This window comes from Gekko japonicus, unplaced genomic scaffold (genome assembly GCF_001447785.1).
Source record: "Gekko japonicus isolate JY-2015 unplaced genomic scaffold, Gekko_japonicus_V1.1 scaffold346, whole genome shotgun sequence".
In the NCBI taxonomy this organism is placed as follows: Eukaryota; Metazoa; Chordata; class Lepidosauria; order Squamata; family Gekkonidae; genus Gekko; species Gekko japonicus.
The window spans coordinates 314,725-341,324 of record NW_015161414.1 but is presented as its reverse complement, the minus strand read 5'-3'; positions in this window follow the sequence as shown (position 1 = coordinate 341,324).

Below are 26,600 nucleotides of genomic sequence, written 5' to 3'. Positions count from 1 at the left end.
CCCACCAAAGTTCTTCTGTGGGTGTTCTCTGTGCCCAACATGAGATCAGAGGGGTAAAGCCCATCAGCTGTGGGTGTTCTGCTGGGGAGTTTACATAATGCTTAGGAGAGCTATGATTGGCTGAAGACTTAGTTGCTTTCCAAAGATACAACACAGCTGTGTAGGTGTGACAGAAAGCAGTCAGAGGGCTTCATTTTTCATTCCCATTGCGGTAGATGGGAAAGTTTATTATTCCAATGTTTCACCAGTACTGAGGGTTGAGGGGCTTAGTATACTGACTAAACCCAACCCTCCCCAGGAATGTTTCCCTAGTGCTGCCTGTTTCTGACCCTAGCATTGTTCAGCTGTACCAGGTTATCAATGACATGAAGGCATCAGTGGGGCACTACTCTGGCCTGTCTCTATGCTGGCACATCTCTTGAGTGACACCAGTGTAGGGCTTAGTAGCTATCCTGAGCAGTTTACAGACTGGCCTTAAGACTGCACCCTAACAGCACAATTCTCCACAAAGTTACTCCTGTCTAAACCCAGTACTCTCAATGGCTTGCAAAGGTAATTGAAAAATCTGTACCGTAGTCTACCATCAGGTATCTTGGGAAAGAGATTTCTTCATAACCATACAGTTAGATCTTTGTCAGCATAACTCGTGCACCTATCTTCTCTTAGGAGATGTTGGCGAGAATAAGCCTGAGGTGGTGGGGCAACTGGTGGATCAGATTAGTGATTAACCACTGCTTTAAGCTAATTAACAGAAAGAGATGCCAAACCCTCACCTTCTTGCAAATTGCAGTCTCTAACCCAGAAACTCACTCTCTAAAATCAGGAAGGTGAATGAGTATGGTTACTGTGAGAAGTGAGGGACAAGCACTCTGCTCATGACCAGGGTCCTCTTTTCACCTGGGCACAGACAGCAGGAATTGTCTATGGCTCCCTCTTATTTAGATTCCACCCACCCACCTTCTTCCGTAGCGAGAAGTGGTGGTGCTTATGATTGCCTGGACATTATGCCTCTTCAGCCCTCTGCCCAGATGTTGGGACAAGTGAGGACAGGAGCTTTACTGAAGTTATCCGCTGATGAATAAAAACATTCTGCACATGCTCAGAGGTTCACATTCATTCCCACAGCCAAGCTGCAGCAAGATGGCTTGCAATGATTAAAAACAGGTATCAGATTCAGTGACCGGGGTCACTGTTCCCCCCTCCTACCTTCATTTTCATGGCCCACTAACCCAGAAGCAAATATGACTAGTGTTTATCAGGGTAAACAATTTTTATAGGAGGAACAAGCAACTTCGTCATGAATATTTTAATTTCAGTGAGAAAATCTAATCCTGAATATTATTAGCTGTAAATTCACTATGGCAGTCTGACAGATTCCAAACAGGATTTGAATGCACGATAAATTCAGGGACTAGCACATTTGTACAAACTCATTACGGGGGGGGGGGAGGGGTGGCTGTTCGCCTCGGCGCGAATGGAGCAAAATAAAGCGTGGTAGCCGAATCACACGGTCCCCCGAATCTCCGTGCTTCAGCTGTTAGCTGGCGATCACACGGCGATGCTGCAGAGTGGCAAAGAAGCGGCGCGGCACAATCACACAAGCGTTTCGCATTTGTGCGCATGCGCAGTTCCACGGAGCAGCACTGCTTTCAGTTTCATGTTTGTGCACATGCGCTTATGAAAAACATCCGGTTTGCGATGGGACGTGGACGGCCACCAGATGCCACGGGATACTAGCGCTCCCGCGATCAGACGCCCACCTGTGCTGCACGTTTTCCAGATACTAGTGCACTTTCCTTGGTACTTTTTAACTCCGCATCTTCGGTGGGATGCCACGAGTTGGCCACGGGTGTGCTACGCTTCCCAGATGTTGCGGAGTGATCGCGCCCCAAAAATCCACCCGACATTCGCGCCTTTCGAGCGACAAATTCTCCATGTGACTGGGGCCTTAACTGGGCAAATTTAGACTTTGATATTTACAAGATCTCCTTGAAAACACGAAATAGCAAAAATTGAATTTTAGTACACTGGGACTGCCAGCTCAGCCCAGAAAACATCTGTATTTATGCATCTCTCAAGCAAGTAGTATCAATTGTCATTCAGGGTCATATAAAATAAATCTAGAGAGTATTCAGGATCATAGGAAATTTCTGGTGGGGCCCAAAATTTCTGGTGATGTGCCCAACTCGTGCTGTGTCATGGGTGCACAATCAGACTCGCAGTCAGATGTGCATCAGGGGAACTTGCCTTAAAAAGTACTATTTTGCTTGGCGCTGTGTGGGACCGCTGCAAGAAGGGAGAAGGAGCTTCCAGTTTCACTCACACCACACTTTTACCAGTGGAAAGGGAGGTGGGGGAGAGTCCAGCCCATTTCTCATAGCCTACACATGGAGACAGAGAAGAGGGGCAAAAATCTCCCTCCCCTCCTCCCTTTCTACTGGAGAAAGCAGAGTGGGAAGTACACTGGAAGCTCCTTCTCCCTCCTCGCAGAGGTCCCACACAGCACCAAGCAAATTAGCACTTTTGAAGGAGAGTTCCCCTGATGTACATCTGCCTGTAAGTCAAGTACCCATGACCTAGCCTGTGTGTCTATGTATCATGTAGCTTGGCCCTCAGCCACCACCAACCCAGGAATGTCTCTTGTGATGGGGAACACTTTTATCAGCAAACAGCCACCAGAGGGCAATATGTTCATATTTTTACCAGAGCAATTGAAACTAGGTTTGTGGTAAACATACATCACACAGAGTTTGTTGTAATGTGTATCCAGGGACAATATAACATCCTGGACCACTGAAGGGTGTTATGAATGCCATCATTCATATCAGCTGAAATTAGGTACTTGACTTGCTCTTGTTCTTCTATAGTACATTAAAAACTCTGACAGTGACCAGACAACATAAATGTTTTAATAGGGGTTGCTGCCTTTATATGGGGTAGACAGAAGAAACCATTCTACAGTCTAATAAAGCCCCTATAGAACTGGGATTGGAATGTACAGGTATACTACCAAAGGAATGTAGAGTGTAGAGATGTACTACCTATCAGATAGCCATGCAAGCTGACAAGTGCAAGAGGTCCTGCAGACCTGTCTTGTGTAAAATATCAAGGCAGACAAGACACTGGATGCTTCACGGTCAGCTCTTCCCAGCAATTTTTAAAAAGTAAATGTCAAATGTGCACAAACCCGATTTATATTGGAGGCCACCTAGAGAAAGGAGATGGGATTTAATCCTGCTACTGTCCTGCACTGCTTTGCCTATAGAAACCAGCACCCCTCCCTGTGTGGTCCCAATGTGGATCGGGAAAGCACATGCCTGAAATGTATCATTAAATAATGCCAGGAGACAGGGCTATTTTTGGACAGGAACGCACAGGAATGGAGTTCCGGCTGGCTTCAGAGTTGGCCACGCCCACTACAGCCAAAACCTCTGCGTGTGTGGCTACAGAGGGAAGTCCTGGAGAGCACCCCCCCGGCGACTTCGAGGCGGGGGGGCAGGGGGGCCCTGGAAGGATCGGGGAGGCATTTAAATGCCTCCCCATGCCTTCCCTGGCCTGTCTAAGGGCCGGCTTTTGTGGGCTCCCTGCAGTTGCGGGGCGCCCGGGCAAGCCAAGGGAAGGCATGGGTGTGGCCTAATATGCTAATGAGTTTCTGTTGTTGGGTGTGGCCTGTTATGCTAATAAGTTTCTGCTGGGCTTTTTCTACAAAAAAAGCCCTGCCAGGAGATACATGATCCTTGATACAATAATTAGGAGCTATATAATGCAGGGGTGTCAATCATAAGGCCAAGGGGCCAGAACAGGCCTGTCCAGGGCTCCTATGCAGCCTGCGAGCAACGGGTGTGAGGGAGGGAGTGCTGGAAGGAATGGGCAGAGCCACTCCATTGTGGCTTCAGCACAGCAGGACAACTTCATCTGCTGCAGCCAAGCATCATGGGAGCATCTGACCAGCGCTGCACTGCTGCCTCTCCAGTCCGCCTATGGGTGTGGTCAGACGGCGTGCTGAGAGCAGGTTAAACTGCTCCAGTTCTAACCGAATTATATTTGATCTGGATAATCATGATCACACTTACCTCCCTTATCCCACCTCACCAAAAAGTCACGTCGCTCCCCGACGTCTACACTACCGATGCGTGGGAGCGTGCATCAGCGGGTTTTTTATTTTTCTCAGTTTGCATATGCGCATAGGCGCCCCTCCATAGAAGGGGGGAACTATCATGGCGCATGCACAGAACCACCAGGGTGAATTAATCCAACCCCTCCAACAAAAGACTTCCCTTTAAAAGTTTGACCCAAAAATGGCCTCCGTGAGATCCTGAACTCATCTAAACTCTAAAACAAGTGACTGTTTAAATGTAATTTTTTAAACATCGTAGCGGAGCTCCGCCTATGCGCACACCGCAAACGCATTTAAAAAATGGCAGGCGAAAAGCGGAAGCCTTGGGCAGTTTTCTTTCTTTTCTTTTCTTTTTGTGCCCCCCTTAGAGGATTTTTTAATTGCATTTTCTATAAACTATAAAGAAACAAGGAAGGGTATACTACAAACTACAGGTGAAAGAAAAGAAAACCTCTAAAAACCCAAAAGATGGTGGTCATTCACAATGCTTGCAACATTGGCTTATAATACATTGGCTTATACTTGCTACATTGAGTACATAATTCTTTTTGCCTATAATAGCATCTCCAGCAAAAATGACTATATAAAGAGCTCTAAAGAGAAATGCTTCAAATTAATTTAAAATAGGATCTAGAGAAAATCATAACGCATTTTTCTCCTGTTTGTTTCTCAAACGATGGCTTAATTTAGGGGCAGCCACCCCCAGTTCAGAAACTGAATCCTCATTGGAAGCTGCCAGTTCTCCTTCTTCTTCACTTCCCTTGCTGCTGCCATCTTCATCTTTATCCTTCTCCCCTGCTGGACTGGCATGTTGATGTAAAAATTCGTTTGCCTTTGCAACAGAGTCAATTCTTTCTTTCTTGTCTTTAAATTTTAAGAGTATGCATTCAGGAACGGTCCATCTGTAGGGAATGTTATTCTTCTGTAAAAACAGCACCAAGTCTCTGTATTTCTTTCTCTTCTTCCTTATTTCAAATGGAACATCCTTCAAAACTTTGATTTCTTTGTCTTTGATCTTCAGGTTGGCTCCATTTGTTGCTTTCAAAACTTGATCTCTTTCTTGTCTCCTGGAGAATCTCACCACAATCTCGCCGGGCAGATTATTCTTTCTTATGAAGTCAGAATACGATCTATATATCGTAACTATTTCGTTTTGTAAAAACTCTGCTTTTAAATCTGCAACCGGACCCAGCAAATCACACATAGTCTATTTTAGATCTTCCCCTCTTGCTTCAGGGACCCCCTGAAATCCTAACACATAGCTTGCTTTTTCCATTTGCAGCTGTAGTAGTTGCGCCTCCTCAGTTGCTCGTTTTCCCCCATCCCCTGCATATGCTTCTGCAGCTTTTGTGTGTTGGCATCCACTTCTTTAAGCTCTTGCTCCGTTTTTTCTGTCTTTTTAGTAGTTTCATTTAGTTGGCTTTGTTGTGCATCAAATTTTGCATGGAGCGATGTCATTTGCTCCAGCAGAGGGCGCAGAGCCTCAGTCAGCATAGTTTGGAAGTCTTTGGTAGTGTCCTGTCTAGGACCAGAACTCGCTGGGCTGGCATTTCCGGCAGAGAATTTCAGTTTTGATTGCTTGTCCTCCTCCTGCTTCTTCGGTGCCACGTTTGGGAATTGTTTAGTTCTTAGAAATTGTTATCAAGGTCTCAAGATCCTTTAAAATCACTTGGTAAGTGATTTTTTAGTCCACTCGCTTTTTCATTCTGCCCGCCCCCTTTTAGTATTGTTTATCAGTTGGCTTTTTCTTTCAAGGGGGAGTTCCCCCTCTCGTCCTATTAAGGGGAAGCTTTCAGGTTGCTTTCTGGTGTCTTTGCTTAGACAAACACTTTTCCGTGTAGATCTCGCTTTTCTCGACTAAATCGCCCAGCCACCAAGCGCTTGTCCCGGTGTGCTTTCCCATGTCCATTTTGGAAATCAGCGGCAGGACCATCAGGGCATGGATCGGCCCCCCTTCGCCGGTCGTTTGCCGGAGGAAGGACCCTCCTAGCACTCCGTGGCTATGGAGCCCATCGCAAGGGCTCCGGGGGGGATGCGTACGATCGCACCCCCTCCCATCCGCCAATTCACGGTCCACGTCTCCCAGAGCTCCGAGAGACCGTGGCCGCCATTAGGAAGCCAAAACTAGAAGTGCCTTGGGCAGCTTTCGAGCGGGGAGGGGGTTTAAACCGGAAGTGGATTGACACTGGAGGAGCTGGACCGCACAGGGGGGGAATGCGGCTTTAAATGGGAGAGCTGAGAAAACACCACTTTGGGACCTGGTAACAAAATACTCCAGGTTAAAGTGGTTTTGAGCCGGAAACCAATGGCTGGGGACTGGAGACAGATGTTGACTGTGCGATCATGCATATAAAATCCATTGCTAAAGCGTGACGACACCAGATCAAACGGCGTGTCTGAATGCACCCTATGTGGGTTTTCCTCTGTACCCGCCTCCCAGCCCATGGAACCTTGCAGTGAGGATACACCAACTCAGAGCTTACCAGCTGCTGTCCTTTATGCAATTTCTATATCTGGTACCTGGCATTGTGTTTATGGCACACATGGCCCAGCCAGACAAAGTGACATTTACGTCAGATCCGGCCCTTGTAACCAATGAGTTCAACACCTCTGATATAATGCATCTGTGTGGCTGTAGAACTGTAAAATAAATGCCTGTCTTACAAAGCAGCATACAATAGTGTGTTGCTGTTGTGTTTTACTTTTTATGGTGGGGGTGGTTTGCTATAGGAACCAACTTAACGAAACCTGGCTGGAAAGGGTGAAGGAACCTATTCTCTGGAACTGAATGAGCAGAACAAATTCACTGCACTTTAGCTGCTTAGTGGAGAGCACTTCATTTTATACACTTGATGAGCTTTCATACCATGCCACTGTGCAAAATGCTGACCAGCCCATATTTGAAGCTTTCCATGCTGCTAAACAACAAAAGCAGGAATACAGAAGTGGAACACTTGCATCTCTAGGGCCTGCTGAATGAGCTCACATTTACAAAAGCCTCATCAGTCTCCTCTTGCCTTGCCCCAGTGGATGCAGACTGCACCCTGGTGGTGGAATGACAACTGACCGTGTGTTCATTGATGCTATGACCTGGAGAAAGACCCTAACTGGAACAGGTTGGAATCATACTGAACACTTAGATATCATGAATGATTAACAAATGTCTCACAAACACATTCCCATACTGTTCATTTTGTCAGATGACGATTGACCCTTCTGTCAACACAATGTTTGAAATAAAACTCCCAAATTCAATAGCACATCCATATGAAGAAAAACTGCAGAATGTATTCCTACTGGAAATTTCTTCCGTGGCCATAATTTAAAAGATACAAAGTCCACAACCTAAACTTTAGTTTTCTGGCAGTGTTCTCATCTACAGTTAACATGGCCTGATCACACAGAAGCGAAATTTTTAGCAGCTTCCTCAAAGCCCAACTAAGGCCCTGTTCATACGAGGCGTTTTGGGCCGGGAGGGGGACGGAACGGGGGCGGAGCAAACGGGCGCGATCCCACGGCAACATCTGGGAATCGTTGCCTGCCCGTCCCTGTTCCGTCCCAAACGCCGATACCACGCAGCAAAAAAACACCACCTACCTAGGTGGTTGTATCCCTTGAAGCGGCTCAAGGTGGGCCGTGGGATCGGCCGGCGCGTCCTTGCACCACCGCATCTCGGCCCCCAGCCGTACTGCGCATGCTCGAACATGCGCAGTTCGCCAGCCTCCCCCTCTCATCGGACTCTTGCTCCCCGGCATCTGATCGTGCCGGGGAGCGATGTGCAGTGGCTGAGGGGATCCATGGGATCCCGCCGCGGCGTCTCAAGTTCGGTGTGGCTCTGATTAGCCGCATTTCAGCCATCCCGTACGGCAGGGACCTAAAACGTGAATTAAGCTGAAGATTCACTGCGAACTGTCTGTGCTAATTACTCTGCCAACATTTAGGAGATTTCTGTGACACCTCTTCAGAGTCTGCTTGAGGCAGTTTACAAATAAAATAATAAATTATCAATATAAAAACAACAATAACCCATTATAACAAGCCATTAAAATGTACATAATTTTTGATATGGAGCTGGAAAGCATAATCAAGCATTGTGCATCACTTTGTGAACAAAATCGAGTAAGTATAATCAAAGAGGACAAACAGATTATATCGTGAGCTGCATTCAGACATCATCAATGCTTGGGACTGTGCATTATGGGCACAAACTTGGCTGAATGTCAAGGCTTGTGTTCTCCCTCCTTCCTCCCTTTGAACAGTTTGCCGAGAGCAATTCACAAAAAGGCAATTCACTCCAATTAGCTGTAAAGTCTGAATGTGGCCCCTTTAACCAATGAGATTTGCTTACTTCTCAAAATGGAAATTCTTAACCTGGCTTAAACTATGGTTAAAAATCTTGTTTAGTGGGACAGAAATTAATCTCAGGTTGTTTAGATGCCCACATCTAGGTATCATGAAACTTGATAGTCTTTAAGGAGCCACAAGACTCCTGGTTATTTTTGCTACATCGGTGCTCCCATGGAATTATGACTAATTGGAGTTAGTTGAAGACTTCCCTAATGTCTGAATTAAACCCTGATATGGCCTTAATCCCACTTACTGTCTCTTCCTTGAGAAGCACTGAATTCTGTCCAGTTTCAATAGAAACCTATATGAGTCAAGCAGCACAAAGCAGGCTGGAAATGAATGGCTTTGCTCCAAGCCCAGTGGCATTCCAAACAGCTGCAACTATGCAACAGTCAGATAAGGTGTGTCCCCGGCTTCATTGTCTTTTCATTCTTCGTTTCAAAGAGCAGCGGCAAGTTGCCTGTTACTGCTAGGCAGAGTTTGCTTTCCCCTGCTTTTCTAGTGTTTAGGAGGATGAGTACTGAGGAATCACTAGGCCCCCACCCCTCTCTTCTCATTTGAATGCGGTGGAATGCATTGTCCTCAGTGTGTGGGAGAGGAGGTGGATGTTGAATGGGGTTTTGCAGGAGTAGATTTTGTATTCCTGCCAGACACAAAAGGGAGGCTGTGTGGGAGGTATACGTACATGCGCAGTTCTGCCAGTGGTTAGGGAGAATAGCGTAAAGAATGAGAAATGCCCAGTGAGCAATTTTCAGAGATAATCAATGGGTGCATCATGAGCAGCCCACTCCTTTGCATATTGATTAGTCAGTTCTGGCACGGCTCTGCCCTTGGGAGGTCGGTGCTCATGCCAGCTGCTTCATGGGAACACAAAGAAGAAGGATGTCAACTGCAAACCGCCTCTTTTTTAACTGGGGAGGGACAATTTGGACGCATGGTATGTGTGAATAGAGGGCAAGGAAGCTTAGTTGCACAGATAAAAGAAGCAATCAATATGTTCGTGCTGGCTGAAATAATTACTTTAAGAAACATCCGATGTTAAAGGTTTATATTTACTAGTGAACATATTATTAAATCAAACCATTATTAGAAATATTGTAGAAGATAGCAGAATTAAAATGTGTGATTGTTTTTTTCCCTATCATAGTATTATGAATACATTTCATGGAATATGTTGCATGATTTTAAGTATTAGATTGCCCAGAACTGTATTTTTACACTATTGGCTCTTTTGTTTGCAAACAGTACTTGGATTTTTATTTTACTGCTAACCCTACTCAGAAGTTTTTGCTGCAACTGGTAACAATTATGTACTCACCAAACACCATGTTCCACATATTATGCAGGGTGTTATAATAACAAACAAAAGATAAGTGATTTCATTTCTTATTGACTCGTACATGTAACTCTCCGGGGACTGAAAGTATTTTTAATAAGAACATTTTCCCTAAGATTGTTTATGAAGTTTTTTTGTTAGTCATGTTACAGGAATGCCTTTGGAGGGTCCAGCCTATAGTATTGTAACAGTTTGTTAATGAATAAACATCTGGTGTTATTTTGCAATTGAAACAAAGTCCTACCTTTTGGGGAGCTGAGCATCTTTTCTCCAAAGCTCTCTGTGAAGACACAAATGCCAAGAGTTAGAGGGGAGAGAACCAGAAGCAATACTCTGCAAACATCTTTCAGTTCATCGCAGGAACAACTTCTCTTCTGACTGTAGTAGAATCACCCCTGGGATAATTTTGGTCCCATCTCTCTGCCAACAGAGAACAACAGAGGGCCGCGAAAAGCAGCTAGATTTGCGTTTCTTTTCTTCAATGGATCTGTTCATTCTAGTCTGATGATGGAAGCTGCAAACAAAGGCCCTTCATGCAAGCTCATTGTGCTGGACATAATTATACTGTATAGCCTTCGCAACTATACATGCCTGAAGTCACGTTGCAAAAAGCTTGTGTTTCACTTGATCTTTTTTCTAATAAGGCAGCGAGGGACAGGCAAACTGAGAGTTACACAAAGCTCAGAATAAAGATGAATAAAATTCCCCACTGCAGTGTTTCCTAAACTAAACTGAGTAGTGTGACCTCCAAGAGCCAGAGCATACCGGCCAGGAGAATGGGGTTTCGGTCTTTTCATATGCTTATTGATACACATGAAGCTGCCTTATGCTGAGTCAGACCCTTGGTCCATCAAGATCAGTACTGTCTACTCCGGCTGGCAGCAGCTCTCCAGGATCTCAGGTAGAGGTCTTTCATATCACCTTCTACTGGGACACACCAAGGATTAAACCTAAAACCTTCTGCATATAAAACAGAACCCAGCCAAACAGGCTTATGTAGAGCTAAAGGTCTGTGACTTCATCTCTGAGAACTGTTAGCAGTGCAGAATTCATGTAACAGATTTTTACTGCCTCTACCTTCCTACTGGAGCCCCGGAGCCCCGGAGCCCCCTCACCCAAGTCTCTCCTGATGACCTGTAGACCCTCCCAAATAGCCTAAAATGGGTTATGGGGATGGAGTTTGGATATTCACCAGTTCAAATTACAGGGGATTTTGGCCCCCTTAGCACTACCTCTGTATTACCTGCATCTCTCTCCATTATGTCTGTCTGTGAATATGAGATTGACTGAAGAGGGCAGCCTCATCTCCAGATTTCCATTGCTTTGCTTACTCTGTCCAGATCTACCAGTTTTATAACCTCAAGTAGGAGCTCTCATTAGCCGTCATTAGCAGCCTGCCCCTCTTCCTCCAAATTCTTGGTTCGGTCAGATACTCCTCCAGTCCTGTCAGAGTCCTTTGCTACTCCACAAGAGCACTCTGTGCCTCACAATTCATTATGTATAAGTGGGAAACCAAATGGAAAGAACCTCACTAGCTACTAGAAATATCCCTTCTATGTGGGGCAGTGTCAGGATCCAAAGGTGACTAGAAGGTGGGCAGTGCACATTCCTGAATACCAGCGGGAAAATAAGCAGGAGTGGCTGGTGGGTTGTGATTTCTTTTTTAGTGTAAATAATGTTTTTTTATTAAAAAAATTATGTGTGTATATTCACAATATAACATTAAATGAAAAGAAAAGAGAGAATCCAGCTTAAATGATAAGCACTCAGGACAGAAGAACACGAGATTCTGTCTATTTGGGCTGGGGGGGAGATGATAGAAATGCTTAGGTCTGGCCAATATTCAGAGCAGGGATTAGAATTCCTAAAAGAATCACTTATGGAAATAAGGGGATGTCAGAAAGGGATCCTGACTAAAAATAAGATGATGCCTCTGCCCCTGTTAATTTGCCACAGTATGGAAAAGAGAGTTCTCTAGCCAAAATTGAATTCTTAGCAAAAAGTATAATCCAGCCTACATCACGGCAATCCAACTGACACCTCTTCTCAGGGTGCATTTTTGGGTGAGTCCTACATTGGGGAGAATATTTCCCATTCTGGAACCCACTTCTTACAAGCATGGTAGGAAGAAAGCAGAAGCAAGATTTATTACTGAAGGTTTATAGAGTCTTTGTTGAGAAGTGTTAGTTATCTCCTTTCAGTGTAATTATGCAGAAGCAGGAGGTTTTAGTCTTGGTAAAGTTGGTAGCCTGAACTAAAGAAAGTATAAGATTATCAGGCATTTCCTTGATTCTTGTACACACGTTTTTATAAGTGCGGCTGACAGTGACCCAAGAACTATCCAAATATTTTAAACATTATCTGGCAGGACAGCTGGGGTGTGTGGCTTATCAGGATCAGTAGGATATGCTAAAATTGAGATGAGTCTTATGGGGTCCCCTACTTTTTCCACTATGAACATAAGAACAGCCATAGTAGATCAGACCAGTAGTCCATCTAGTCCTGTATCCTGTATCCTGTAGCTAACAGTGGCCAAGTATCACAGGGAAGCCCCACTCTACAATATCTGATGGTCAAAGGGATTCTGTCTCTGAACCTGGAGGTCCCATTTGACTATCATGGCATACATCTATCCTTAATCAATCTAATCATGTTTATGTTGAACGCAGCCTTGTGTTCACTGTTTGCTACTGGTTCAGACATCATTACCTCCCCTGCCAGATTCTGGGTATGACTCAGGATCAAATTCAGGGTCCAGTCAGATCCATGACTACCTATTCTATGGCACCATCTAGGAATTTCCTCTCTTTTGCTGTGATTTTTTAATGTTCTAAATTTTTTTATGCCTAAAAATCTCCTAAATAAAAATAAATCGATTTGAACAGACATTTGCCCAGTCAATAATAGTTGAAGTCAGTGTTCCCTCTAAGCTGAGTTAGTGTGAGCTGGCTCACCATTTTTTAGCCTCCGGCTCAGAGATTTTTGACTCAGCTCAGGAAAGATAGCTCCAGAGCAAACTAATGTAGGCAGTAGCCAAACTGGCCACTCAAAACTTTAATGCCAGGAGCTCGCAAGGTAGAATTTTTGCTCACAGGACTCCACAGCTTAGAGGGAACATTGGTTGAAGTCCCCCATTGTTACAACCTCCTCCTATAATTCAGTCATGACAATCACATCCCCCTTCTTGTGTAAGTTCTTGATCCATTCATACAAAAGCTTGAGCAACAGTGGGGAAATCTCCATTAATTTCCCCAGCTGCAGCCTCCTGCATCATGCTCCCGGCTGTTTCTGAAGGTCCTTAGCCCTCAGGAGTAGCTTTTCGGGGGGCTCAAGTGGGAAGGGGAAAGTGATGGACCCACTCTATTAACTCATAGTTCATAGGATTCAAGCCAGTGTGGCCTGTGATCCCAGTGGGACTGATGAACAGCGTCATACATCTCTGCTTGTAGGACGCTGCAATCACTCAGGAGTACACTGAGCACTGAGTAAACCAAGTATAAATTTATTCATAGCACACAACAAAGGAACCTAAGGCCTACCACAGTTCTTCACCACAGCTTGCCTAATAACCAGTCTATTTGTTTATTTAAAACATTTATTAGCCACGTTTCAGAGCTCAACATAAATAAAACACATTAAATACATTAAAAACATAAAAGCCAAACTTTTAAATCACTCAGGACTGCTATTAAACTTAACCAAATGGAGTCCTAAATAAAACTGTTATTCATTGTCTCCTAAAGATTGAAAGTGAGGGGACCAGTCCACCTCCTAGAGGAAGTTGTCCCATAATCATGGAGCTGCCACTGAAAAGGACCTCTCTCATGTATGCACCAAATAAGCTTCTTTGATTCCAGGGCTCTTTTTGGGCAGGAACGCACAGGAACGGAGTTCCGGCTGGCTCTCGAGTTGGCCACGCCCAGCAGGAGCTCATTAGCATAATAGGCCACACCCAACAGCAGACACTCATTGGGATTGGCTACATTAGGGGTGTGTGGCCTAACATGCAAGGGTTCTTGCTACAAAAAAAGCCCTGGGTTTTGACAACAAACAAGGTAAACAGAATAAGAAGCAAAAGGTGGGTGTGGCTGGATGACCACACTTCTGGTAACACGGGGGTGTGGCCTAATATGCTAATGTGCTGCTCTGTCAGGGTGTGTGGCCTAATATGCTAATGAGTTTCTGCTGTTGGGTGTGGCCTATTATGCTAGTGAGTTCCTGCTGGGCTTTTTCTACAAAAAGAGCCCTGGATGGAACAAACCTCTCCCTCTGATCTTAATTCCTGGGCAGGGACATCTGGGAGAAAATGGTCCTTCAGATACCTTGGTCTCAAGCCATGTAGGGCTTTAAAGGTAAAAATGAACACTCTTGAGTTGGGCTCGGGAGCAGATCAGTAGCCTGTGCAATTGCTGCAATATCAGGTCACATGTTCCCAATAGCTGGCCCCGATGGGCAGTCTAGCTGCAGCATTCTGTACTAGCTGCAGCCTCCAAACACTCTTCAAGGGTAGCCCTAAAGAGAGTGCATTGCAATAGTCCAGTCTAGATGTTGTTAAGGCATGGATCACTGTGGCTAGATCGACTGATTCAGAAATGGATGCACTTGATGCACCAGCTGATGCTGGGCAAAAGCACTCTGAACCACTGCAACCACCTGGTCTTTGAAGGTGACTGCTAGGTTGAGTAGCACTTCCAAGCTGCAAACCTGACTCTTCAAGGGGAATATAACCCCATCTAAGACAGGGGAGATATGCCTTTCCACTAACCCTGAGAACTTCTGTCTTGTCAGGATTAAGTTTCAGCTTGTTCACCCTCACCTACCCCATTACTGACTCCAAGTTCATAACATCAACAGCATGCTTGGAATTAGGTGGGAAAGAAAGGTAGAGTTAGGTATCATACACATATTGGTGATACCGCAGCCCGAACCTTCTGATGACCTCTTAAATAGTATGGGGGATAAGACTGAATCCTGCAGAACCCCACATGTCAACGCCTATGGAGCAGAGCAATAATCCCCCCCATCCTCTGAAACTGCCTTCCCGAGAGGACTCAGCCCACCATAACAAGATGCCCCTTAGTCCCAGTGCCAAGAGGCAGTTCTGTGGGATACTACAGTCAATAGTATTGAAGGGCACTGAAAGATCCAGCAGAACTAGTAGGGCCACATCCCCCCTGTCTAGTTCTTGGTAGAGGTCATCAGCCAAGACAGCCAAAGCAGTCTCTGTTCCAAACCCCAGCCTGAAGCCAGATTGAAATAGGTACAGAAAATAAGTCTCTTCCAAGAGCCCTTAGAGCTGAGAAGAAACCACCTGCTCAAGCACCTTGTCCAAGAATGGAAGATTGGAGCCTGGCTGGGATAGGGATACCATTCCCTTGGTGGGGGTGGGGGATCCCCCACCTTTGCAGGCACTGGCCTGCCCCTGATGCTGTGCATGACATGCAGACATCACCCAGAAGTTACGTCAGTGTGTCGGTGATGTGGGGGGCGATGCTCTGCTTTTTGGGCAAAACTCTATGGTTTGAGTCCATTTTTACTATAGAGTTTTGCCCCAAAAGAAGAGCATCACCCCCAACGGCCCCAATGCTGTGACATCACTTCCGGTTGACACTGTGCATCATGTGACATCCCTGCCCACTCCCCAAACACCCCCAAAATCCCCCCGCCAGGGCGAGGAAGAGATCTGGCAACTCTAGGCCGGAAGTTCTCTAACACAGTGAGGCTTAAAGAAGTTTTTTGAACATGGGTGGTACAACCTCTGGCTTCAATGAAGCAATTACCACTCCCCTTACCAGCTCAGCCATCCCCCCTCTGGTGGCTTTTATTAGCCAGGAAGGGCAAGGGTAAAGAACGTGGGTGGTAAGTCTCACTACTCCAAGGATCTTGTCTACATCCTCAGGCTCCATAAACTGAAATATATCCATATAAATCAGACAAGCAAGTGCCAATGGTACATCATCAGAATGTTTATCTACAACAGTATCTAACCCAGAGAAGATCTGAGTTGTCTGCAAAGTAGCTAATTGATCACAGCTGGCTGTCGTGTGGTGAGAATCCAATTCCCTGGGGCTATGGTGTAAAAGCCCCCAGACCACACAAACTGCTCAGCTGGACTATTATGTGTAGATGCAGTGGTGGTAGAGAAATATTGCCTTTTCACCACCATCACCACAGAATATGGGCTATATCCTGTGTTCAATCAATCTCACCCAGACTTTTCCACCAGCAGTGCTGTATCCACGGTCCCTCACATTTCATGGCAGGAGTGACTCTGTTGACAGTCTGGGCTATTTCCCTATTCCAGAGAGTGGTCAGGGCCTTGAGAATCAACAGCAGCCAAGGTAGGAAATCCCCAAGCACTGATAGGAAACTATCAGGATTCTTCAGGCATATGGGATGGACCATATTAATAGGCCCACCCAGGGGTCATTTCGTAGAAAAAGAGCTAGGGGGACTCATTAGCATAACTCATTAGCATATGCCACACCCCCTGACATCACCGGAAGTGTGTCCTCCCCACAGCTGGCGGCGACCTCCAGCGGGCACCAGCAGGGAGCTCCAGGCCCTGCCCTCCCGCACCTCACCCAGGGGGATGGCGTCCCCCCGCGTCCCCCCCCCCAAATGACCCCTGGGCCCACCCATCCATAAAGAGGAAGGAAGAAGCAGTGAATCTAAACCTTATCAGGTAACGATCTAGTCCAGTAAAGGCCTACAAATAGGGCATGAAGTCTCCCTCCGCTGATGCTCCCACTAACTGGTTTTCAGAGATACACTGCCTCCGAACATGGGACTCCCATTTAGACAGTATTCTTGATAGCCATTGATGGATGTCCTTCCTTATCAATCTCCCTGAAATTTCTTGTCCTTTATGAAAGTAACCTGTCAGTGAGGCCTTGTCACTTTCTTCACTGCGCCTCACAAATGGGTATATCCATGTGGCAGCAGCCTTTCTTCCAGGCCAGACTCAAAGGTCAAAAAAGTAGGATTACAAATAATGTCCGTGAACAGAGTCCTCTCCCTCGCCAGACTTCACATCCATACTGCCAGTGGGAAGCCAGTTCTGCAAAATCCATTTTGATCCCAGGCTAGGGTTTGTCAGCTCCAGGTTGGGAAATTCCTGGATCTTTGGCATTGAAGCCTGGGGAAGACAGGGTTTGAGGTTGGGGGGGGGGGCCCTCAGTGGAGTATAATGCCATAGTCCACCATCCAAAGCAGCCATTTTCTCCAGAGGACACTGGACATAAGTCCAGGAAATCTCTAGGCCCTGCCTGGAGGGTAGCAAAACTGACCCCAAATACACTGTACTTTTGAATGTTTTATAGGGTTACCAACCTCCTGGAATTACAGCTGACCTCCAGAGTATAAAGGTCAGTTCCTCTGGCAGCCCCCAAGGTTGGACTCCTGGGCATCCCCATCTCCACTGAGCTGAGCTCCCTCTCCTCCCCAAACTCACCCTTCCCAGGCACTTCCCTCAAATCTCCAGGAACTTCCCTAGTAATGCTCAGTATGCCTAATATAGTATTCATAGTGGAGAAACAGCCATTTTTAAATTAATACCCCCGGAACTGTAGGTAGTATCTTTTACATGCATCTTCACTGGCGGGGGGGAATCCATCATGCCTTAAGTATACAGCAAATATTTAGCAAACATTTATTTACCACAGATATAAGAGTGGCCAGTACAAATAGGGGTTGGGGGCAATTTTCTGTACTGAGATTTCATCCCCAAGCTTTGGTCCACAGTTTCAGATTCAAGGTAAAGAACACTGAAGCCTTGTTCAGCCCAAAGTATTATGAAGTATTTCTCTATACCGAGTACCATTAATCAAAATGCAGGTATTGGAAGCTTTACAAAACTGCCACTGGGATAACACAACACAGGTAAAGGTAAAGGTTTCCCTTGCTTGAAAGCTAGTCGAATCTGACTCTAGGGGGCGGTGCTCATCTGTTTCCAAGCCGAAGAGCCAGCGCTGTCCAAAGACATTTCCGTGGTCATGTGGCTGGCATAACTAAGCGCTGAGGCACACAGAATGCTGTTACCTTCCCACTGAAACAGTACCTATTGATCTACTTGCAGTTTCTTACTTTCAAACCGATAGGTTGGCAGGAGCTGAGGCCCGAGACAGGAACTCACTCCATCCCACGGCACTAGGGTCTTGAACTGCCAAACTACAGATCTTCCGGTCTGCAGCTCAGCGTCCTAACCTCTGAGCCACCACGGCCCCTAACACGACATACCACAGTTCTATTCAGTAAACTGAGGTACTTGATTATTTTCTTGCCTGGGTTCACTAAAACATTTTTTTTAGAATGTCAGGATGGAAAAGTGGAAGTTCCAAGATCCATATGAATTGGTTATCTAATTCTATACAACTATTATTTCCACGTGTATTAAATTTCAGTAAGTGCCTTTTAGTGTTTTATCTGAGGAATAAATGTCAGGATGCCCCTTTTTTCAACATATTCTAAAGCATTACCTCCAAATACCCTCCCTCCATAATTGTCCTTGTTTTTCTAACGATCCCACTTTGCGTATTCTACAGCTTTGTTGCCACAGATTTAAAGAGTCCCTTTCAATTTGAAAAGGAGCTTCATGCAAAGCTCTCTTGAGTTCACATTGCCTAAATTATAAATGGTTTTTGGAAAAGTCAAACCTAATATTACCATATTCTAGATTAATCCCTGCAGTATTTTGCATCAGAAAGTACACAGCTTCACCTCATTTACTGTATAAACCCTTAAACAGCTTAATGAAATTGAATAATGGTGGCTCAAAGAAATAACTGTTTTTTTTCTCACCGAGTCACTTGCTTTCCTCATAGTAACTTAGAGGCAAGGTTACATTATGCTGTCCCTGTGCTTTTTCATCTGTTTGGTGGGAAATCTTGAAAAGTTAATTGGAATTATTAATTAGCACTATAAAAAGTAGATCCTTACAACAGTTTTCTTGGGTATTTTCCAGTTGTATGCATTATTTTTTTTTCAGTACAACAATTTGAACGCCTTAACCATATCAGTGTTTTTCTTAAAACGCCTTTAAAATTACTTCATAGCACAGAGAAACTAGAAATTTTCTCTGCCTGATCAGCGTTTCGGAAGTTAACTAGTAATACTCCTCCATGTGTGTCCAGTCTCTTACCTTACAGAGTTTCAAGATAAGCCAACATGCCAGATATGCTGTCAGAGTGAACTTTGCCTTCATGTAACTCTCAGGTAAACAGGTGAGATACATTTGTACAAAATCCAGTTCGCCACTGACACCAGCCCTACTGCTGCCAGCCCCGGCACAATCCTCCTCTTGTCTTCTCTGGTTCTCTTCTCCTGATATACCCAAAAACCTGTTTAACTCCATCTTATCAAATATTTCTTCTTCGTCTTCCACACAGCTACAGGCCAAAGTGCTTTTGTCTCAAATCAGCAGTTAACTCTTTCTGGCCCCCAAGGAATTCAGCCTGTAATCAACCCAAGAGTTGGATGATGCTGGAAAATACTTCCCAGGTTTGAACAGCTTTGGCTTGTTGCCTTTCTGTTATTGAACAACCTCTTACAAGATAAATATAGCACTGGCTAAAGAGTGCCTTGTCATACAGCACAAGAATACTCCTGTGGTTGCCAAGAGTGAGGAGAAAGATTCCATTTAGTCAAAGAGCAAGCCCAAAGCATCGGTCCTCTCTTGTTCATGTGGGGAAAGGGGGATGAAAGGAAAAGCTATGATCTATGAAAACTTTTTTTGGCCAGTTTTGCTTCCTCCATGAAGTCCCAGTTGTGGAAAGAAACAAACTGCTTACGGAGGAGGGATTTAGTGTTGGGTTTTTTCCTTGCCGAGCCACAATAATTCATTGTTTGTGATTATTTCATATGCCAAGCTCGTGAACACTACAGATTTCAAAAGAATAAATGAAGTGTCCTGAATGGAACTGGGCCAAGAGATTTTTTCAGTTAATTAATTGCTGTTCTACTTAAGTAAAAGCATCCAAAATCAGTTCTTCCCCATGCAGTTTTACAGCTCAACTGACTTACTTATAGAGCATGTCAGTGTGTACCCCAAGACTCACATAATTTTATACCTCTTAGGAAATGAATTATATAAAACAAGATGGTTTAGGGGAATGAAACTCTAATAATTTTCATTTCCATTTCATTTATTAATTATCGCAGACCAATTAGTCATAAGTAAATGAAAAGAAATACAAAATACATAGTTACAAATACAATATTTACATTACAGAATATTACTAAATATTTATCCACAGGAAAAGGTCACAAGGCCAAGGTCAGCTAACAACTTGGCTGCGAGCTAGTCTATTTTTAAATAAAATTGTGAATTATACTCCACTCATCTTGGGCAATGCTATGTTTACTACAGTCAATAAAACATGCCAAATAATACCTAATTTTCCAGATTTACAATTCTTATTCCTTATTTGCCCTTTTAATTATTTTATTTACTATACTTTGCTTATTTAGTAATACATAGATTCTTTAAGTTCTCCTTGTGTCTCTTATATCCCAACAAGCCCAGGAGAAATTTCACTACTGGAACTATAATCGCTGGATCAAAGCCACCAAGCAAGAGTTGAAGCTTACTTGCTATGGGCAAGTCAGTGTTGGGGACTAACGGATCAATGAACAGTGTTCTTAGGTGCTTATATCTTTGACAGAAAAAAGGACATGCTCTATGGTTTCAATAGAGCCAGATCCAAAGCCACATAGACGCTCAGCGTAGGGCATTTTAGTGTAGTGCCCACTCAAGGCAGCAGTAGGTAGTACCTTGAACCTAGCTAAAAAGAAAGCTCTTCTATAAACTGGGATGGTCAGGAAATCTATATACGGACAGCAGGACTTAAAATATGTAAAGCCAAAGAAAGCAGAACACACACAACGGGCACGAAAAGCAGTCCTATTTAGGTTCCAGTAAAATAATCTCTCTTTTTTTCCATCAAAGAGCAAGCTGCAGGGAAAGAAATAGTCAAGGAAGTATTATCCAACCCCAGTCTCTTAAATTTGGCATCTACATGCCCAGACCTGGGATTAATGTATGAATCCCTTAATAGTAGGCTTAAAAGACTGCCTGTATGAAGGGCCAAAAGTATTCCATGAATAGCTAAGAATTGAGGCCCACGCCTTTGCCTCCAAGGATCAAATCCCCAGCTCTGCTCTGATAGCAATCCCAGCTACACAATAAAAAGCAGCCAGTAGTTTTCTAAGGAAACTATACAGAATAGTATCCAAATGTTCAGCTACTAAATTGACTCATAAGGGAACACCATAAAGAAGCTGGGTAACTACTTTTGCATCAAAAAGCTTAAGAGCCAAGGGAATATGTTGTCCACCTCTAAAAAAACAACGCTGAATTCCCTTAGGAGGTGGTCACACATGCGAGATAAAGGGCGGGGGGGGGGAGCGAGGCTATTTCCTCCAGAGGAATTTGACCCGCAGTTGCGCAATCACACAGTCCTTGGAAGCTGCAGGCACAGCCCGCCACTGCATGATCAGATGCAACCGTGGGTGAGTCAGGAGGCTTTTTGCTGTTTGTTCCCAATGCGCTTACACGAGGAATCGATGAATTGCATCTCTGCACTGAGGTCTCCCTATGGAGTTTGCGATGATGCGCATACTGAAAAGGGGGGAACAGCATGGAGTCGGGATGGCCTGACCAGACCATCCCAATGCCATGAGAGCGCGCTGGAGCGATCAGACAGGGGAAAGTCCATCCGTGGCCCATTGCAACCTGTTTCCTACCAGATTTTCCCCAGTGTCTTTTTACTCTGCTTGTGCAGTGGAGTAAAACAGGTTGCCAATGGGTGCAAGGCATTTCCCAGATGTTCGTGTCTGATCGCGCCCTTTAAATCTGCCCGGCATTTGCGCCTGTGGCGGGGCTAATTGTTCATGTGATCGTGCCCTTAGATGTTCTTAAGGCCTTCTCTTTCACAAGGCCTAGATGGTTCTTCCAAGTCAGATTGGATTAAAATTACAAACCTAAATAATTATAGCTAGTTGTTTATTGCAATTTATTGTCATTTCATTGCCAAGTGTATAAAGTGGGCTGGGGTTTCTTTGCAAAAACTACTTAGATTTATCATAATTACTAGTTAAGCCCTCGTTGCTACAGTAATCCCCAAATGCTTTCAATAAATGATGCAATCTGATCAGGGGACAAGCCACCGGGGAACAGGCAATCAGCATACATAAGCAAAGAAACTGGAAAATCTGCCAACACAGGTGCATATGAATTGGGGAACTTGAGCTTGTCTGGAAGATCATTTATAAAGAGGTTAAACAAGGAAGGTGACAAAACACAACCTTGTCTAACCCCTCTATACAATTTGAAAGGATCCGACAACAGTCCTTGATTATTAATTTGTACTTGCGCTTCAGATGTTTTGTATCGTGAGCATATTAGCCAAAGTAGATGGGCATCTATACCATAATTGGCAAGTTTCTGCCACAGTCTATTTCTTGGGACTGAATCAATGACCATCTTTAAATCCATAAAGCAACATAAATTAAACCACTGGGAAAAGATACATATTTTTAATAAGATGGGACAGTACAAAACAGTGGTCCAGAGTAGAATAGCCCTCCAGGAAGCCCACTTGCTTGGGAGCCAATATAGAGTTTTTTAACATCCAGATGGAAATCCTATCTTTCTATCAGGTAGGAAGTATAAAACTTGCTCACTACCGAAAGAAGGCTAATTGGGTGATAGTTCCCCGGATGTGATCTGTCCCCTAGACCGGAACCATAATTGCCTGCTTCCAACTACCTGGAATTATACCAGACTCATTTATTTTTGTGAAGGTCTCTGCTGATATGGGGGCCAACCATTTGATCTTATTATGAAAAAGAACCTGAAGGTAGAAAGTCAGGACTGGGGGCCTTCCCTAATTTCAACTTGTTAATCAAGTTTTCTATTTCTTGTGCGGTAACTTTGGACCAAGCTGATAAATTTTGAACATGAATTTAAGGTGAAGGTGTTATTGGATATGACTACATATAATGCTAAGAAAAATATTGGACCCACTTTTGTGAGGGAATAAAATTCCCCGTAGTGGGTTGATGGCTTGCTTTAGAAATCAAAGACCAGAATCATCTGGTATCTTTCTTCCTAGAGGCATCAATAAGAAGATCCCACTCTTTTTGAGTATGCTGCTCTTTTTTTAGTTTTATTACATTTCTGTATTTTCTTTTAAGCTGAAGAAGAGATCTTAAGTTTTCATGATTTCCAGAGGACCTAAAATTCCCACTGGATCTTTGGATAGCCTTCCTTAACAGGCAACTTTCCCAGTCATATCAAATGTGCTTCCCCTTAACTTAAGAGGGAAGAAGTACTTCCCCTAGTTGATCTATCATTTAGACAAAATTGGGGCTCATCAGTATAATCATCCAGGAACCTCCTGCTGGCTGAAAGCCAGTTAAGATCATCAGCTCCAATACAGCCATTAAAATCTCCTGCTATAATTAAAAAGGCCTCAGGGTCTAATAATTTCCATTAGACCAATTAATACATGTACAATAATTTCATGTACATCTTCAGGATTTTCTCTTTCATAGGATTTGCACTGTCCAGTCATTTTTATGCATAACTCTGCGTTTGCATTTCCTGCTTTTGAAATGTGGATGTAAAGCCCACATTGGCTAGACTTATATTATATTAAAAATGGCTTGGTTTCAATTGGCTCTGATGTGAACAACCTTCACAAGTGATGCGTTCCAGATTTTAAAGCTTTCTTAGTATCACTAGTAGAAAATGCTCTTATACTCTCGTCGGCTTTACTAGGGGTCTGCTGATGTACAGGCAAGCAAGCATATCAATGCATGGTTTTGTTGGGTCTCCCCTGTGTTTTTGCAGCACGTTTATTACAGCAGCTGTGGTGATCCCCCACTTAAAGTCACAAAGTCACGTGAAAGACAATGGATATTGTGCTAGCACGTGGGGAAGGGATGCTTGGCAACATCTCTTTTATAGGATGCTGATTCTTGCAACTTCTGGTTAGTTGCTAATGCATTAAACTTATAGAGCAGGAAGCTACCATTTGGACATTGTTGCCCTAGTGATGAGCTTGAGAAATGGTCCATTTCCCAGATAAAAGCTTGATTTCAGCTCCTATCCTCTACATGTCCAAGAGGATATCAGAGATCTGACAGCAGAGAAGCAATAGGATATTCACAACACCAACAGGCAATATTCTTTCTCTTTTTAGAAGTTTAATTTATGCCTGGAAAAAGTCAAAATGGAAAGCAACCATGAGTCAATACTGAGAGTATACAGACTACCCTGTTTCCTAAATGCAGTAAATATTATTTGAGAACCAATGTACAAGGAGTACTAACCTTTCACCATTAGGCACACAGGGTCAGCTCACTGCAAAAGAGGCCCAAGCAAATGCCTTAGGCGCCACAATTTGAAGAGAGCAGCAGCACCAGAGAAAGAAAGGAGCACAGCTTGTACCCATCATCATCTTCCATACCTGCCCTGCCACTACCTGTACTGGGTCCAAGTTGAGCTCCAGCGGTGCTGACAGTGCTTCTCAGGCTTACCTTCCTCCCGAGTCCTGGTGGTTGGCAGTGCAGGTGGAGGCGGCAATGGACATCCATCATTTCCCTGACCCACACAACTTGGACCTGCTTGGGGCAGCACAAAGCCTGGCCCTGCCGATAGGACTTGTGAAACTTCAGTTGTTGTGTTGATCCAGTAATGGTGGAAGATGCAGTTTTTGAAACTTCTGTAACGCTGTGAGAGCAAGATACATCCTCTAAAATTCCATCTTGTGTACAGCTACTGAAGGTACAGGAGCTCTAATTTTGAAATGTTAGACATTACTGATATAGGACCTTATTCTAGTGACATCAGGATATGATACAAAAATGCTGTTCTCTCATTATTCTGATACACGCTCCTATGTCTTGGAACCTGCACTAACAGATGTGTTGTATATAATTTCCTTGCTAATGAATACCTGCTGGGGAGCCTGGCAAGTCATTTATATTTTCAAACCTATGTGAGCCTTGGTTATTGTTATTTATTGAACACAACAGTTTCACCATAAGTATGTGCCTTCAAGAGCCTGTTAGGACATAATTGGTACAGCCATATCAGGAAACAGTAATCAGGACAAGAAGAACTAGGACAGACAGGTCAGAAGCAGTGTTCCCTCTAAGCTGAGTTAAGTCTGAGCTACCTCACAGTTTTTTTAGCCTCCGGCTCACACATTTTTGTCTTAGCTCAGGAAGGATGGCTCCAGAGCAAACTAATTTATGCAGTAGCCAAATCGCTCACTCACAACTTTAATGCCAGTAGCTCACAAAGTAGAATTTTTGCTCCCAAGACTCCACCACTTAGTGGGAACATTGGTCAGAAGTTGAAAAATAGACAGAACAAAATCTTGGACCTTACCTGACGGTTTCTTCTTTTCAGTGGGGCAAAGTCATCCAAACGGGTTAGGTCATGCCTCCTCTCACTCCAGGCAGGGCTATGCTAATATAGCTAATTTTGAGAATGAGTACCAACAACACCAGTGGACACCCTACATCGAAGTGGGAGTGAGGGGGGGGAAGAAATGGCATATTCTCCTTCAGTGAGGGAAGTCATCCAAACTGGTTAGGTCATGCCTCCTCTCACTTCAGGCAGGGCTATGCAAACTTGTACAGACTGTATTGGCTCAGAGCAAGGCTGACCCTCCAGTTTCAATAGCCCTTCTGCCCCAGCAGGACACTTGAGCCTAGCTCCACTTTCTTGGACTCAACAGTTTCATCATAAGAGTGTCCCTTCTTGCCCTATTGGTATGGAAGATGGAAAAGCCTTGAAGAAAGGCCCATTGCCGGTCTTAAAAAAGAAGAAAAGGAACCGTTAAGACTAGCCTCTCCTGCCTGAAGTTCCAGACATCGGAGACTGGCCAATGGCAGATTTATCTACAGCAGTCAGTGCTGACAGACCTGAAGCTTCAGGTCGTTCTACAGCTGGTCCCTGACTGCACAGGAACAGCCTGGCAGAAATCTACTGGCTCAGGCCTAGACCCACTTTCTAGGAGTCTCTTACCTTGTTGTGGAAGACAGAAAGGCTTTGAGGAAGGGCCCCATTGCCAGTCTTAGAAAGAATGGGGAGAAAGGCCTCTCCCACTTGAGGCTTCAGGCATCAGAGACTGGCCAATGACAGATGCATCTGCAGTCACATGGGATGCTGTCAGTGCTGTCAGACCCAAGGCTTCGGGTCATTCTGCAGCCAGACCCTGACTGCGATGGAAATTCCAAGCAGGGCTCTACTGGGTCCAAACAACCATGAGGAGATTGCAGAAGGTGGCCTGCCCCATAGACTCGGAGGCTTCTGGGCCTACAAAGAGTGAAATGATTGGATATGGTGAGACACACACACCCCCAGTGGGATAAGGATCTCCAAAGTGAACAAGGGGCCGACCCAAGGAGGGGCAGCAGCACAGTAGAGCAGTTTCCCCTCCCTCAAGCCTCTCTGAGGCCTTTCCCAGCAGGTCCAGCAGTCTGGAAAATGCTCAGGTTTCCCTGCCTTTTTTCAGCCCTCCTCCTGCAGATTGAAGGATGCAGGCCTTTAGTCTGGCCTGGGCCTTCCCAACCCCATACATATGCAACCAGGTATCATGTCGGCCTTTCCATGGCTAGGAGTAACTGGCCAAGCGGTTGCTGTGGCTGATCTCACCCATAAGGATGCTAGCACCTTAAGGATGCTAGCTAGCATCAGGAGCATTTGAGAGCTAGTCAAAAGAGATGTTCCCCTTCTTCCTTATCACCTGTGTCAGCCTCAGGTTCAGGAGTGGAGGAACTCCCTTC